This window comes from Adiantum capillus-veneris, chromosome 16 (assembly GCF_014529385.1).
Source record: "Adiantum capillus-veneris isolate H3 chromosome 16, ASM1452938v2, whole genome shotgun sequence".
Classification (NCBI taxonomy): domain Eukaryota; kingdom Viridiplantae; phylum Streptophyta; class Polypodiopsida; order Polypodiales; family Pteridaceae; genus Adiantum; species Adiantum capillus-veneris.
This window is the reverse complement of record NC_140946.1, coordinates 65557283-65568088: the sequence shown is the minus strand read 5'-3', so window position 1 is coordinate 65568088 and position 10806 is coordinate 65557283. Positions and strand designations below refer to the sequence as shown.

The following is a 10806-nucleotide window of genomic DNA, read 5'->3' as shown; positions in this document are numbered from 1 at the left end:
TTTAGGAATTGCTATGATGATGGTGGACAATGAGCATCGAAAGAGAGCATGGAAGAAAATTGGTGAGTTTGGATCAGGGTTTTAACTGCCACGTACCATGCTATGCGAAATGATCTATTGGAGAAATGCTATGTTCAAGTAAAAGAATGTGTGCAAAGGGTAATTCTTAGTAATATAAAGCTTTTTGGATGTACCATAGTCAACGACGACTGGTCCAATGTACAAAGAAAACCACTAATTAATTTAATGATCGTTTCACATAGAGGCAAAACATTTGTTCTTGCTGTGGATCCACATGGTTCAATTAAGTTTGGGGTTTATATTGCTGATGTAATTGCCTCTACGATAGAGGAAGTGGGTGCTAATTATGTAGTTCAAATTGGGATGGACAATGCAAAGAATTGTAAGAATACCGATAAAATCTTGAAGTTTGCTTCCAAGTGCAATACACATGGTTTGAATCTTGTATTAAAAGATTGGTATAGAAGTGATGATACCAAGTGGTTTGCCTCTATTGTTGATACCGCTCACTAGCTTGTGAGATTTATGCTCAAAAGATAGAGAGTATTAGATATTTTTTGACCTCGCATGTCAGTTGTGTTAAAACTATCTGCAGAGACTAGATTTTTCACTCACTTCTACACTTTTGAGTCTCTTATTCGAAAGAAAGATGCAATCATAATTACATTTACATGTATGGCATTTCATGAGTGGGAGTGCTTGTATTATTTTTATGTGTTTGATTCATGCGATATTGGTCGGTAACACGGCCTGAGGATTTCTTGGATCATAGTTTTCGTATTATCTTCCTCTTCATTTTAATAAACCTAAAAAATTTATGACATATCGTCTAATCTCTTTCTATCTCTATATTAAAAAAAAAAAAGATTCACACCATGCAATATCTCTTTTCTCTCTCTCTCTCTCTCTCTATTATTAGTAATCTGTAAAACAATTGAAAACGCTACTTTTAATTCACCCTATTTCTCTTTATGGCACTTTCAAAATATAAAATAAATCTCAAAATTGTTTTCTATGTCTGGAACATGAAGTAATTATAAAGATTGATTCAAAATGTAGTCTGGATCTCGATCTCTCTCTCTCTCTCTCTCTCTCTCTCTCTCTCTCAAAATATAGATCAAGTTAAAAATCCCTAAAAAGCTACTCTTTGTTTCTCTATTTTCAAGATTTTAAAATCATATGTAGTGCAACAATTCTAAACAATAAAACAATTCCATGAAAGTATTAAACAATTCCAAACAAACATTACTTTTGTCTATCTTTAAGAATTTAGTAAACTACTAAATGCCTTCTAATATCCACTCTCTCTCTCTCTCTCTCTCTCTCTCTCTCTCTCTCTCTCTCTCTCTCTCTCTCATTTTGGTATAAATGTATAGCAATGTGATGTTTTGCTTGATGTACAATTAATTATCTTGTTAGTATTGTCCGACACTTTGTTTTTGTTTTTATTTCAAAAGATATGGATGTGTATTAAGTGTCTATTGTCATAATATTTCTTGAAGTATAATTAATTTTCTAGATACCGTAGTTTGACTCTCATTTTAGGGTAAATGGATAGCATGTAATGTTTTGCTTGATGTACAATTAATATTTATGAGTGCTATTGTCTGGCACTTATGTTTTTGTTTTTATTGCATCATTACATGATATGCATCCATCACACTACTCCACCAAGTTTTTTCGTAAGTGTTACCCTTAAAACTTTGATTTTCTCTTTCACTTTTCCACGGCAAACCAAACAAATTTACAACATTTTTTTGCCCGCGACGTTACCAACCAAATGCTACAATATGCAAAAAATACAATGTGCACTAGCCAATGACACTATTTTGTTGCGTTACCAACAAGGTGCCGGCCAAATCTAAGGGAAAGGGAATTGTATACAGACATAATTTAGCCGCATTACCGACGATATGTATGCATTTGATAAAGGGAAGGGAAGGTGACATCGTCATAAGATACTATTATTATCACGTTGCCGATGACTAGTACCACTATAATGTACCATACTTATCATAGTACACTACTTAGTCGTGTTACCAAGTGCCCCATTATAAGCACCATTCCAAAAAATGGCCTTACACACATATGCACCCCTCGTGTAACTGACTGCACACATCTAGCTGCACATTGTGACTGTGTGTAGCTGCTTGCACGAGCACCCACACCCACTCACACCCACACATACAAATCTCAGTACATATTCGAGTGAGCAGATGGTTAGAATCCCGTTGGGTATAAAAGTTACTCGACGGGCCTGCCGAGCTAAGAAAAAAACACGGGAGACTTTGTGAACATGAGAAGCTGTTAACATGTTAATAACATGTTCACAAGTGTTATTACAAAAGAAAAAGCTATGATTACGTGATTATGAAATCCCTAATGGAGGTTGAACCTAACATTTACTTACCCATAGTCATGTGCACTTTGTAAACCTGAAAGATACATATGTAAAGATGTCTTTCCATAAAACCAGCCTTTAAGAGGTAATATCCTATTAACCCGTTGAACACTAAATGAAAGATTAGTGAAAAACAAGCAGTAGAAACTAGTAACCCTGGGTGTTGTCTTTGCAATCCATACCCCTTAGCTAGGTACTGCAATGTCAAACTGCTTAGTTAGACTTTGCATGAAAACTACTCAACCTAGTAGCCAACAATGAGGCAAACATGATCTATCATGGTGAAAAGTGTTTGGAATCAACTGAGAAAGTTGAAATTTTCCACTACCCCTTTAGTGGATTGTGGACTTCTTTCCTTGAAAGTACAATTGTGCTAAGCTCAAATCATGACTCTCAACACCTATGGAGTGATTGTGTCACATTAGGTGGGTCATACCCCTAAAAATACCACCCCTAGAGACATATTGCACATCTAATCAACAGATCTTCTGCAGCTGGAACCTTATTCACAACTAAGTCATGAGAGAATATTCTTCCTTCATGAACAAAGGAGAAAGATGTCAAATACCCCCAAAGAAAATAGTCATACTAGATTTTCTTAGGTGCTTACACAAAAGATTACCTACATGGAGGCTCTCATAATCTATTCATGTTGTGCCATGAATCAGTTTCTTGATAGGTACGCCATACCTACTGGCTACCCAGAAATCGTCATTGGGATCAGTTGCACCATGTGCACAAAGCCGATGATGTAAAGTGCTTATTGCAAAAGCATAAACAATGATGGAGTGGATGTTCTGCCATTGTATTTGCATGCCATGCATGCATATCAGAAAAAGAAATTGATAAGCCCTTGGATTCAATGACAGTATCAACCTTGTGAGCTAATGCTATACGTGTCTTGCATGATTATACGGGCATCCATTATCCTTAATCTGAAGAGAACCCTTGCTTTGCATGAAGTCTGGCAAAGGAATTTGCTTTCCATAGTAGAGAAATCTTTTGCAAATGAAAGGTTAATATACAAAAGAAACAAGCATAACTTGAAATTTACTAACATTCTTGCCCTTCTGAGATGAGTGGCGGTCGCTTGAATCTGGCTCATAGCCATGTTCTCTGGACTCCCTAACTGAATAAGATCTTGTTGCTTGAACTTTATCTTGATTTTTTGGCCTGCAGAAGGCCATAAGGTTTTAGGTGCAAACTTGTTGCAAACCTCAGGCTGTTCGATGTTGTTGCTAGATGGCTGCCACATGTCATTAGGTTTTCTAAAGGTTCATTTGACACAATCTCCAACCCCTTTTCGTGATGCTCCTGGCGGATCTCATCCATTTTTGCCCTGCTCCTACCAGAGAAGGTGGCGCGTGCAGCGGGTGCCGTCCTTCCGAGAAGATGGCGCATAGCAGGTATGCTCTTTTTGTGTTGCTCCTTCCAGAGGACGTGGTGTAGTGGTGCAGGTGTTCGATATGACACTGGTGCTTTTTTAATGCTGAAGGCAGGTGCTGTCTGGATGCTTTTCAAGATACTTGAACCATATGCTTTTAGGGGCGACTACATTCAATGGCGTCCTTGTGTAGCCTCAGGTGGTGAGCGTTGTTTGTCTTTGTTCTCTATTCTTGAGAGCACATTGTGGAATGTAATTCTTAGAATAGAACAATCCACGTGCTCATTGTAGCTTGTATAAAAGGCCAGAAAAATGCAGTGTAATAACAAGCCCTTGTCTCAGCTGGTTGTCATTATGCTGTGTCGTGCTTTTGTAGATGTAGCAGCAAGTCTCAAGTTTTTTTAACTGTTTGAGCTTTTGAGCTATCTATCTAGTGGAAGATTCTCTCTCTGTCCTACTTTTGTAAATATGGTAGCAAGTCTTTTGTAGATGTAGCAGCAAGTCTCAAGATTTTTTTACTATTTGAGCTTTTGAGCTATCTATCTATTGGAAGATTCTCTCTCTGTCCTCCTTTTGTAAATATGCCAGCAAGTCACAATCTTTGCTTTGATGTTTAAGCTTTGAGCTATCACTATTTGGTGGAAGATTTTCTCTTTGCTATTCAATTTCTATGTCTTGATATGCTGCAATTCCAAATTTAAATTGAGTTGAGTCAATGATATGCAAACAAACGTTTTCTTCTACCAAATGCTGTTGAAGAAGTTGTTGTCGCTTGTGAGGAGTTGAAATTTGCTGAGCGTCTGCTCTGGATTAGTTTGAGGGTTTGTGTGTTGTGCCTTAAAGTAGCTGGATCCTCTATTATCATGGCATCTGATGGTGGCATTGCTGGTGGTGGTGAAGGGAGTGCAAGCAATGCCTCGCCCAGTGATGGTGAGAGCATGGACTTCTCTGGAGGTTAGTTTCTCTGCCTCATCGACGGTTTCTTGTATTCTTATATATGGTGATAATTGATTTACTTGCACTATGCTGGTGTTGGTTTTGATTGTCGATCCTGGTTTCTTCTTGCTTGCGAGCGACACACTCGAAAACGTTTCTTGCACTGGCATTCTTTTCCCACTCCTGGCGGTTGGTTTCTGTTCTGCTTGCAAGTGATGTACTCGAGATGATTGCGGTGACATCATTTCATTCCCTGCTTTTTTGAGGTGGTCCTGCCTACCGTGGGCTAGTGTTGCTCCATTTGCTTTTGCTGCATTAGGAGCACTGCTGATTGAGCTGACTGTTTTCTCCCTTGGCGGCTAGGTTTGGCATGTGACGGAGCAAGTCACACAGGCTCAGCCCCTTTCTATATGATGTGTCACCTGCCCTGTCAACAGTTCCAAATGGCATGCAACCTCCTATGTGAGAAAAAGCCTCGCTGCCTGTGCAATGATCAATAACATGCGGCCCCCTTGCTGGATCATCTCGCGCCGAGCAATACGTAACATGTCCGAGCTCCTAGAGCTTTTTGTGAGAATTCGACCTGCTACCCCTTGTTGTATTCTCAAAGTAGCTCCTGTGCCACAGCCCCAATACGGGCACTATTGAAAACAGGGGACAACCCCTTGCTGCCCCCGGGGCGGTCATTTATCAAAAGCTTCCTATATCACGTGCGTTCAAGAGGTTATTAATAATACCTCAATATACATACTATATTTACACTACGTGCCTATTTAAAAAAACCCCACCCCCCTCTGTATGTATACATTTTGGTACATTTTGATCTTTTAATAATCCTCTCCGGTTAACTCACGTGATAGCATACACATTCTAAAAAGTGACCGCCCCGAGTTGTTGCCCCTCTGACCTGTTGCAACTATAAGGCACGCAACCTCCTCTGTGGACTAATCACTGGTAGCACAGCCACCTGCTGTGCGCTCAATAAACAGCCCCGTAGGGTAGCTTATCGTTGAAGCAAAACCAAGCCCCCCTGTTGGGTCAGCTGGCAACCAGCGCAGCACCCTACTGTGCTTGACTGAACGGCCCCTTTGGGCGACTGTATTCCCACGCGAGCGCACCCGCGGTGCCCTGCTCAAAACCTGCATTTTTTGAGTTCTCTGTGCGAGCTGCCCCCTGTTGGAGCATTGAACCCGAAGGTTCCCTAATGATGCATTATGCATGTCCATAGGAGATAATCCCCTGGGCTTTCGGAGTGTGCTTTCACATCCGTCCTCATGACCTACCACTATTAATACACCAAGGGCTCGTGCCCACGTAGCATCCCCGCTTGGGTTCTCGTTATGCCTTTCCCTAGGAGAGCCTTCCCACAACGAAGGCCTCTCGTCGGCTCGGAGCCCTCGAGGCCTCGGAGCATGAAGGAGAGCTAGTCTCGAGAGGCTGCGAAGAGGTGGAGAGTCCCGAAATGTTCTCCAAAAAAGGGACCTGTAACACTCACCCCTCCCCCAAAAAAGCTCAATGTCCTCACCCAGTGCACGTACATTATCCTCAAAGCAATAATCCCCCTCCTCCGGGCGTGGTTTACCTTGTTGAACACCGTGTGCATGTACATATCTAGTGTCCTCTACTGCCACAATTTTATTCCAAGAAATCAACCAAACGAAGTCGTTACACTGCCAACCCCGCATCTTCGATTCGCATGTCGATGATCTACCTTGCTGGCTGTAGCCAGCATATATCTTAGTTGCTACCTCGTTACCCCGAGTCCAGTGACTCCATCTCAGCCAACGCCGTCCCATAATCAGAAGCATGTGTGTATTCATTCTCCCAGCATACCTCTTATCATCCTTGATCTCGCATTTTACCATCGTGGCTCGACTCCCAGCCATTAGCCAATCGAAACAGCTCGGGTGAGGCGTGGCCTGGTGCTCACCAGAGCCCGCGCACCCGTGAAACGAATCATGTCTTGCATCAGCTCTATCTTCATTGTGTGTTCGTGTCGCATTTCTTACCTCCATGCCTTGCTCGTGACTGCCCAACCCTTCAAGCATCATCCATACCAGAAACATTACCACGATTGGAGTGCCCAATCTACATAATTGGGGGCCCCATGCCCTGTTTCGCAGTTTTCGAAGTCGGTCACCCGGGTGGTTCATGCGTATCCCTGCACGAGACAGCCTACTCGCTGTCCTCTGTTTAGTCTCGTTTCGGTCCAACATAACCTGTTGATACTATCAGTCCATGTGAGCAATCGTTGGCCCATCGGTTCGAATTCATTTTGCTCATTTCTTGTTTGACCAACATGTTTTTCCGGAGGGGGAATCCATCGGCCATCTGTGGCCCGCATTCCAACAAGCCTCCGCTGATCCATTAAGTGCAATGCTTGTCCTTGTACATCCCGTCTATCAAGGCCCAAAAACGACCCTAATCCTCCTGGCTTAGCCTTGCATCGGCCAAGCGCATTTCGCTGTGCTGTTATCTCAGTACCTCCGCACATGCGAGTCATATCATAACCGAACGCATCACAACATTGGCTACCTTCTCCTGAGTCCCATACGACATTCTTCCCACATTTTGTCTCTCCACCTAAGTGGTCCAAAGGAGCCAGCGACCCCGCCATGGAGCCCCAGCCATAAAGCATCAAACACCTGCTTTCACCTACTTGAAAGACCTCGCAAAGCCGCCCGCTCGGAGGGCCACCATTGGTCATTTCCACAACTTGGCTCAGGGTTCTCAAAAAGAAACCAGTCATCTCGCATGTCTTCACCTTCAGTAGGCCCTGCTCAATCCCATCGAGTACCCCGCTAGGGGGTCCTTATCCACAAACCCAGGTAGCCCCGAACCATCCATGACTTCGATGGCTGCCCCGTTCAACGTTGCTCCCCTTGAGCATAAGGTCCCAATACCACAAAACGAGCATCACTACAAATCTGGGCTCCATCTCCCAAGACCCCCAATTACTGTCATGTTTGAAACCAAACTCAAAAAATACCATGTTACCTCCCTGCATTTTGCCTGGCTCTCCAGCCCAGGTTCCACTTGTCCGTGCCATCTTGACCATCAAGGAGATCGTCCACTGTATTGTAAGACGTCTCGGGTAAAGGGACAACCAACCCTTTGGTTGCATCATATTTGGCTAGTCAAGCTAGGCCAGGGGGCTCAAGGTCCTAAAAAAAAATTTGCTCCATGCTTGCCATTCAATGGACAGTTCTCCCGTGTATCGAGTGAGTACACTGATGATTACGACTAGTGCACCAATTCCTACTAACCACCGCTCACCTGCCCAAACCATCTGGATAACATACTTGGCCGTCCGCTGATTCGTGGGATGCCTCAGTCGAGGGGAGTTTGAACCCTCCAACCGCACCACATCTGATCCGTCAAACCAGGTCTGAAAACCCTAGCTCTTAATGGCCATGATTTGTGAATACTTCACGAATGGGCACCTTGCCCCAAGTGACAAACTCAAAAACTGGTGGTTCATTACATCTTCATCGAAGTACAATTGCATGCTCGCCATAATCTGTCCCTGCCTACCAAGGTGCATACCCGTTGAGATCAACCCCAAAGGTGTTGCCTCCAGATCCTTTAACCCTACATACACCCTACTCGACGACCCTCTGCCTTTGCTAATCATAGCACTAGCATCATGCACACGCAACGGCTGTCCCATATCCCACTGCCCCAATCTTTTTATGTTCTAGTTATACCTTTCATGACCCATCTCTACTTGCAACAGCTCACAAACCCCAGTAAGACCAGCCTCGAGCATCAGTCCTTCATTAGCATTTGACTTATGCATGTCTATGCATGCTCGCATTTCCCCATCGCCTGAGGGGAGTGAATTGGCAGGGTCCACCTGACGCTCCTTATCATCATCCTCACTTGAGTAACCCGCAATCTTGCCACCTGGCTTGCAGGCCTCCATATGCGTTGCCTCTCGAGCAGAAGCTCATGATGTTATGCATTGTATGAAAAACATTGAGAGACTTCATTTTCCTACATGAGAAAATTTCTAAATCTTCTTGTGTATGTAACCTACCGAGGGATTTGAAACGTGGAATTTTCCAAGAGTAAACAACTTGCTTGCTTGCTCATCCAAAAAGAAATCATATTTGGCGTAAGCTTGTTCGCATCCTTTCAAGAGCTTCGTTTCTACGCCTCGTTCTTCCTTTGCTTTTACGAGCGTGCTGCTTGTAGGATGTTTTTTACGCCCTCTTTGCTTTGCTCAACTAGTCAATGCTATGGTTAATTGGATGCTTTCTTTTCTTTTCCTCCTGGAGAGCTGGGCAGGTTTGTCGAGTCTCCTCCATGTCCTGCAAGCAAACGTTCATCACACCTGGTGGTGTCAAGCTCTGTCGGGTCGCCCCCAAATCCGGGCTTCGAGGAAACCGCAGCTGGGAAGAGGTAGCAGTGAGGTATGGCCAGCATGCACAATCATTATTTGTGGAACAAGCTTGACGTGTCTGCGATGTTCTTCACTGCAATGCACTCTTGAGTGTTGAGTTGTGTTAAGATGGTGCTCTGCTTTTTTTTGCCGGCAAAGGATACTCTCCACTAGGGGAGGAGTGCGCACAAGCACCATCTTCGTCTCAACAACAACTTCCTTGCCCAACTCACGAATTAAGCAAAGCTGTAGCCTCATTTTTTGAAGTTTCTGCTCACAATGTCTTGGAGAGTGGCAAGTTGCTGGACAAAGGGAAAAGCCTGTTAGTCAAGGAAACCTTGCCGCTATTCGTGATTAGCAATATAGATAAGGGTAGTAAACCTTTCTCCATAGAGGGGAAAATCTTGACTTGGTATGGCACATACCGTTCCATCTCCCCTGGGCAAAAGAAAAATGCACGTTACTTCAAATTTGACATCGTCGATGCCGATTGCATCGACACGATCACGGTCGTCATTGTGGATCCCTTCATTGAGACCTACACTAGGGAGCTCAAGATTGGCGTGTTCGTCAGGATTGACTGTCCTCTTGTGAGGGCTAAAAACCATAATGATGTTGGGCCAGCTTTGTTCTCCTTGCATGTCGGTGCATCAACAACCATTCGACCTTGTGACCCAGTCCCTGTTTCTTTAGATTTCTATCCTGAGACCAAGATAAGAACATTTCTTGCTGACGCTTCAATTTCCAAGGCTACTAGCCCACGTCCGCCCTTAGCTGCGACACTGGCATTTTTTGTCTTGGAAAGTCGTAATTTCCATCAGAGAATTGGCATTACATTTGGGGATTTGGTTGTTGCTGATGGCCCGACCCCAGAAAACAAAGCAATTGTACGTATCAGAAGCATTGGCTTCAACGTTTCTTTCTTTCAATGTTGACAAACCTTTTGTCATATGTAGATGAGCTTTGTCAACTCTCAAAAGCATGACTATGATCGAGTCATGGCCCAGATGGCTAGGGAGGACATTGTTACGTTTGTGGCTAGGAATATTGGCCTCTTTGTTGGCAAGGTGCGCACATTGTCTGTTCTGGATGTCACAACTTTGGTCCCCGTGCGAGGATCACGCTTAAAACAAGAATTGACCACAGTATTTCATAGCCAATGCGAGATTCTCGGCTACAATAGAGAGGTGACTTTGCATGCTTTGTACTCAACGAGATAAATACATCTTTAGTGGTCTTTACACGTTTGTTTTTTTTTGTAGGTTGTGGGGACTTTGCACTTTATGAACTTCAATAGAGCTCTCTTGCATTCCCAGTGCTCAGTTTGTGACTCGCCGAAGGTGAAGAAGGTTGAAGGCCGACTGTGTTGTTCTCTTTGCGAGAAAGATCACATCATCAACATGACTCTCACGCTGGAGGCACAGATCCAAAGCAACATTGACAAACCTGCTGTGACAGTTCAAGTGTCAAGGTCTATGGTGGATCGCCTTCTGGCCTTGCCAAGGAGCTTTAAGGAGGTCTACATGGAGAGCATTCCAGAGGCGAGGGATATTTTATCGACATCTATTATCGAGGGTGTGTTCAAATTCATCCTCTGTTGGAAACCTAGATGCTTTGAGAGCATGGATTTCCATAGCTTTTGGCCTTTCACCACGAATAACTATGCTTCCTTACCTAGAT

At 43.7% G+C, this 10806-nt stretch overlaps 1 pseudogene; it reads right to left on the bottom strand.

Annotated features, from left to right (window-relative positions):
* Positions 1-6935: 6935 nt before the first annotated feature.
* Positions 6936-7659, bottom strand: LOC147439194 (uncharacterized; annotated as a pseudogene).
* Positions 7660-10806: the final 3147 nt, after the last annotated feature.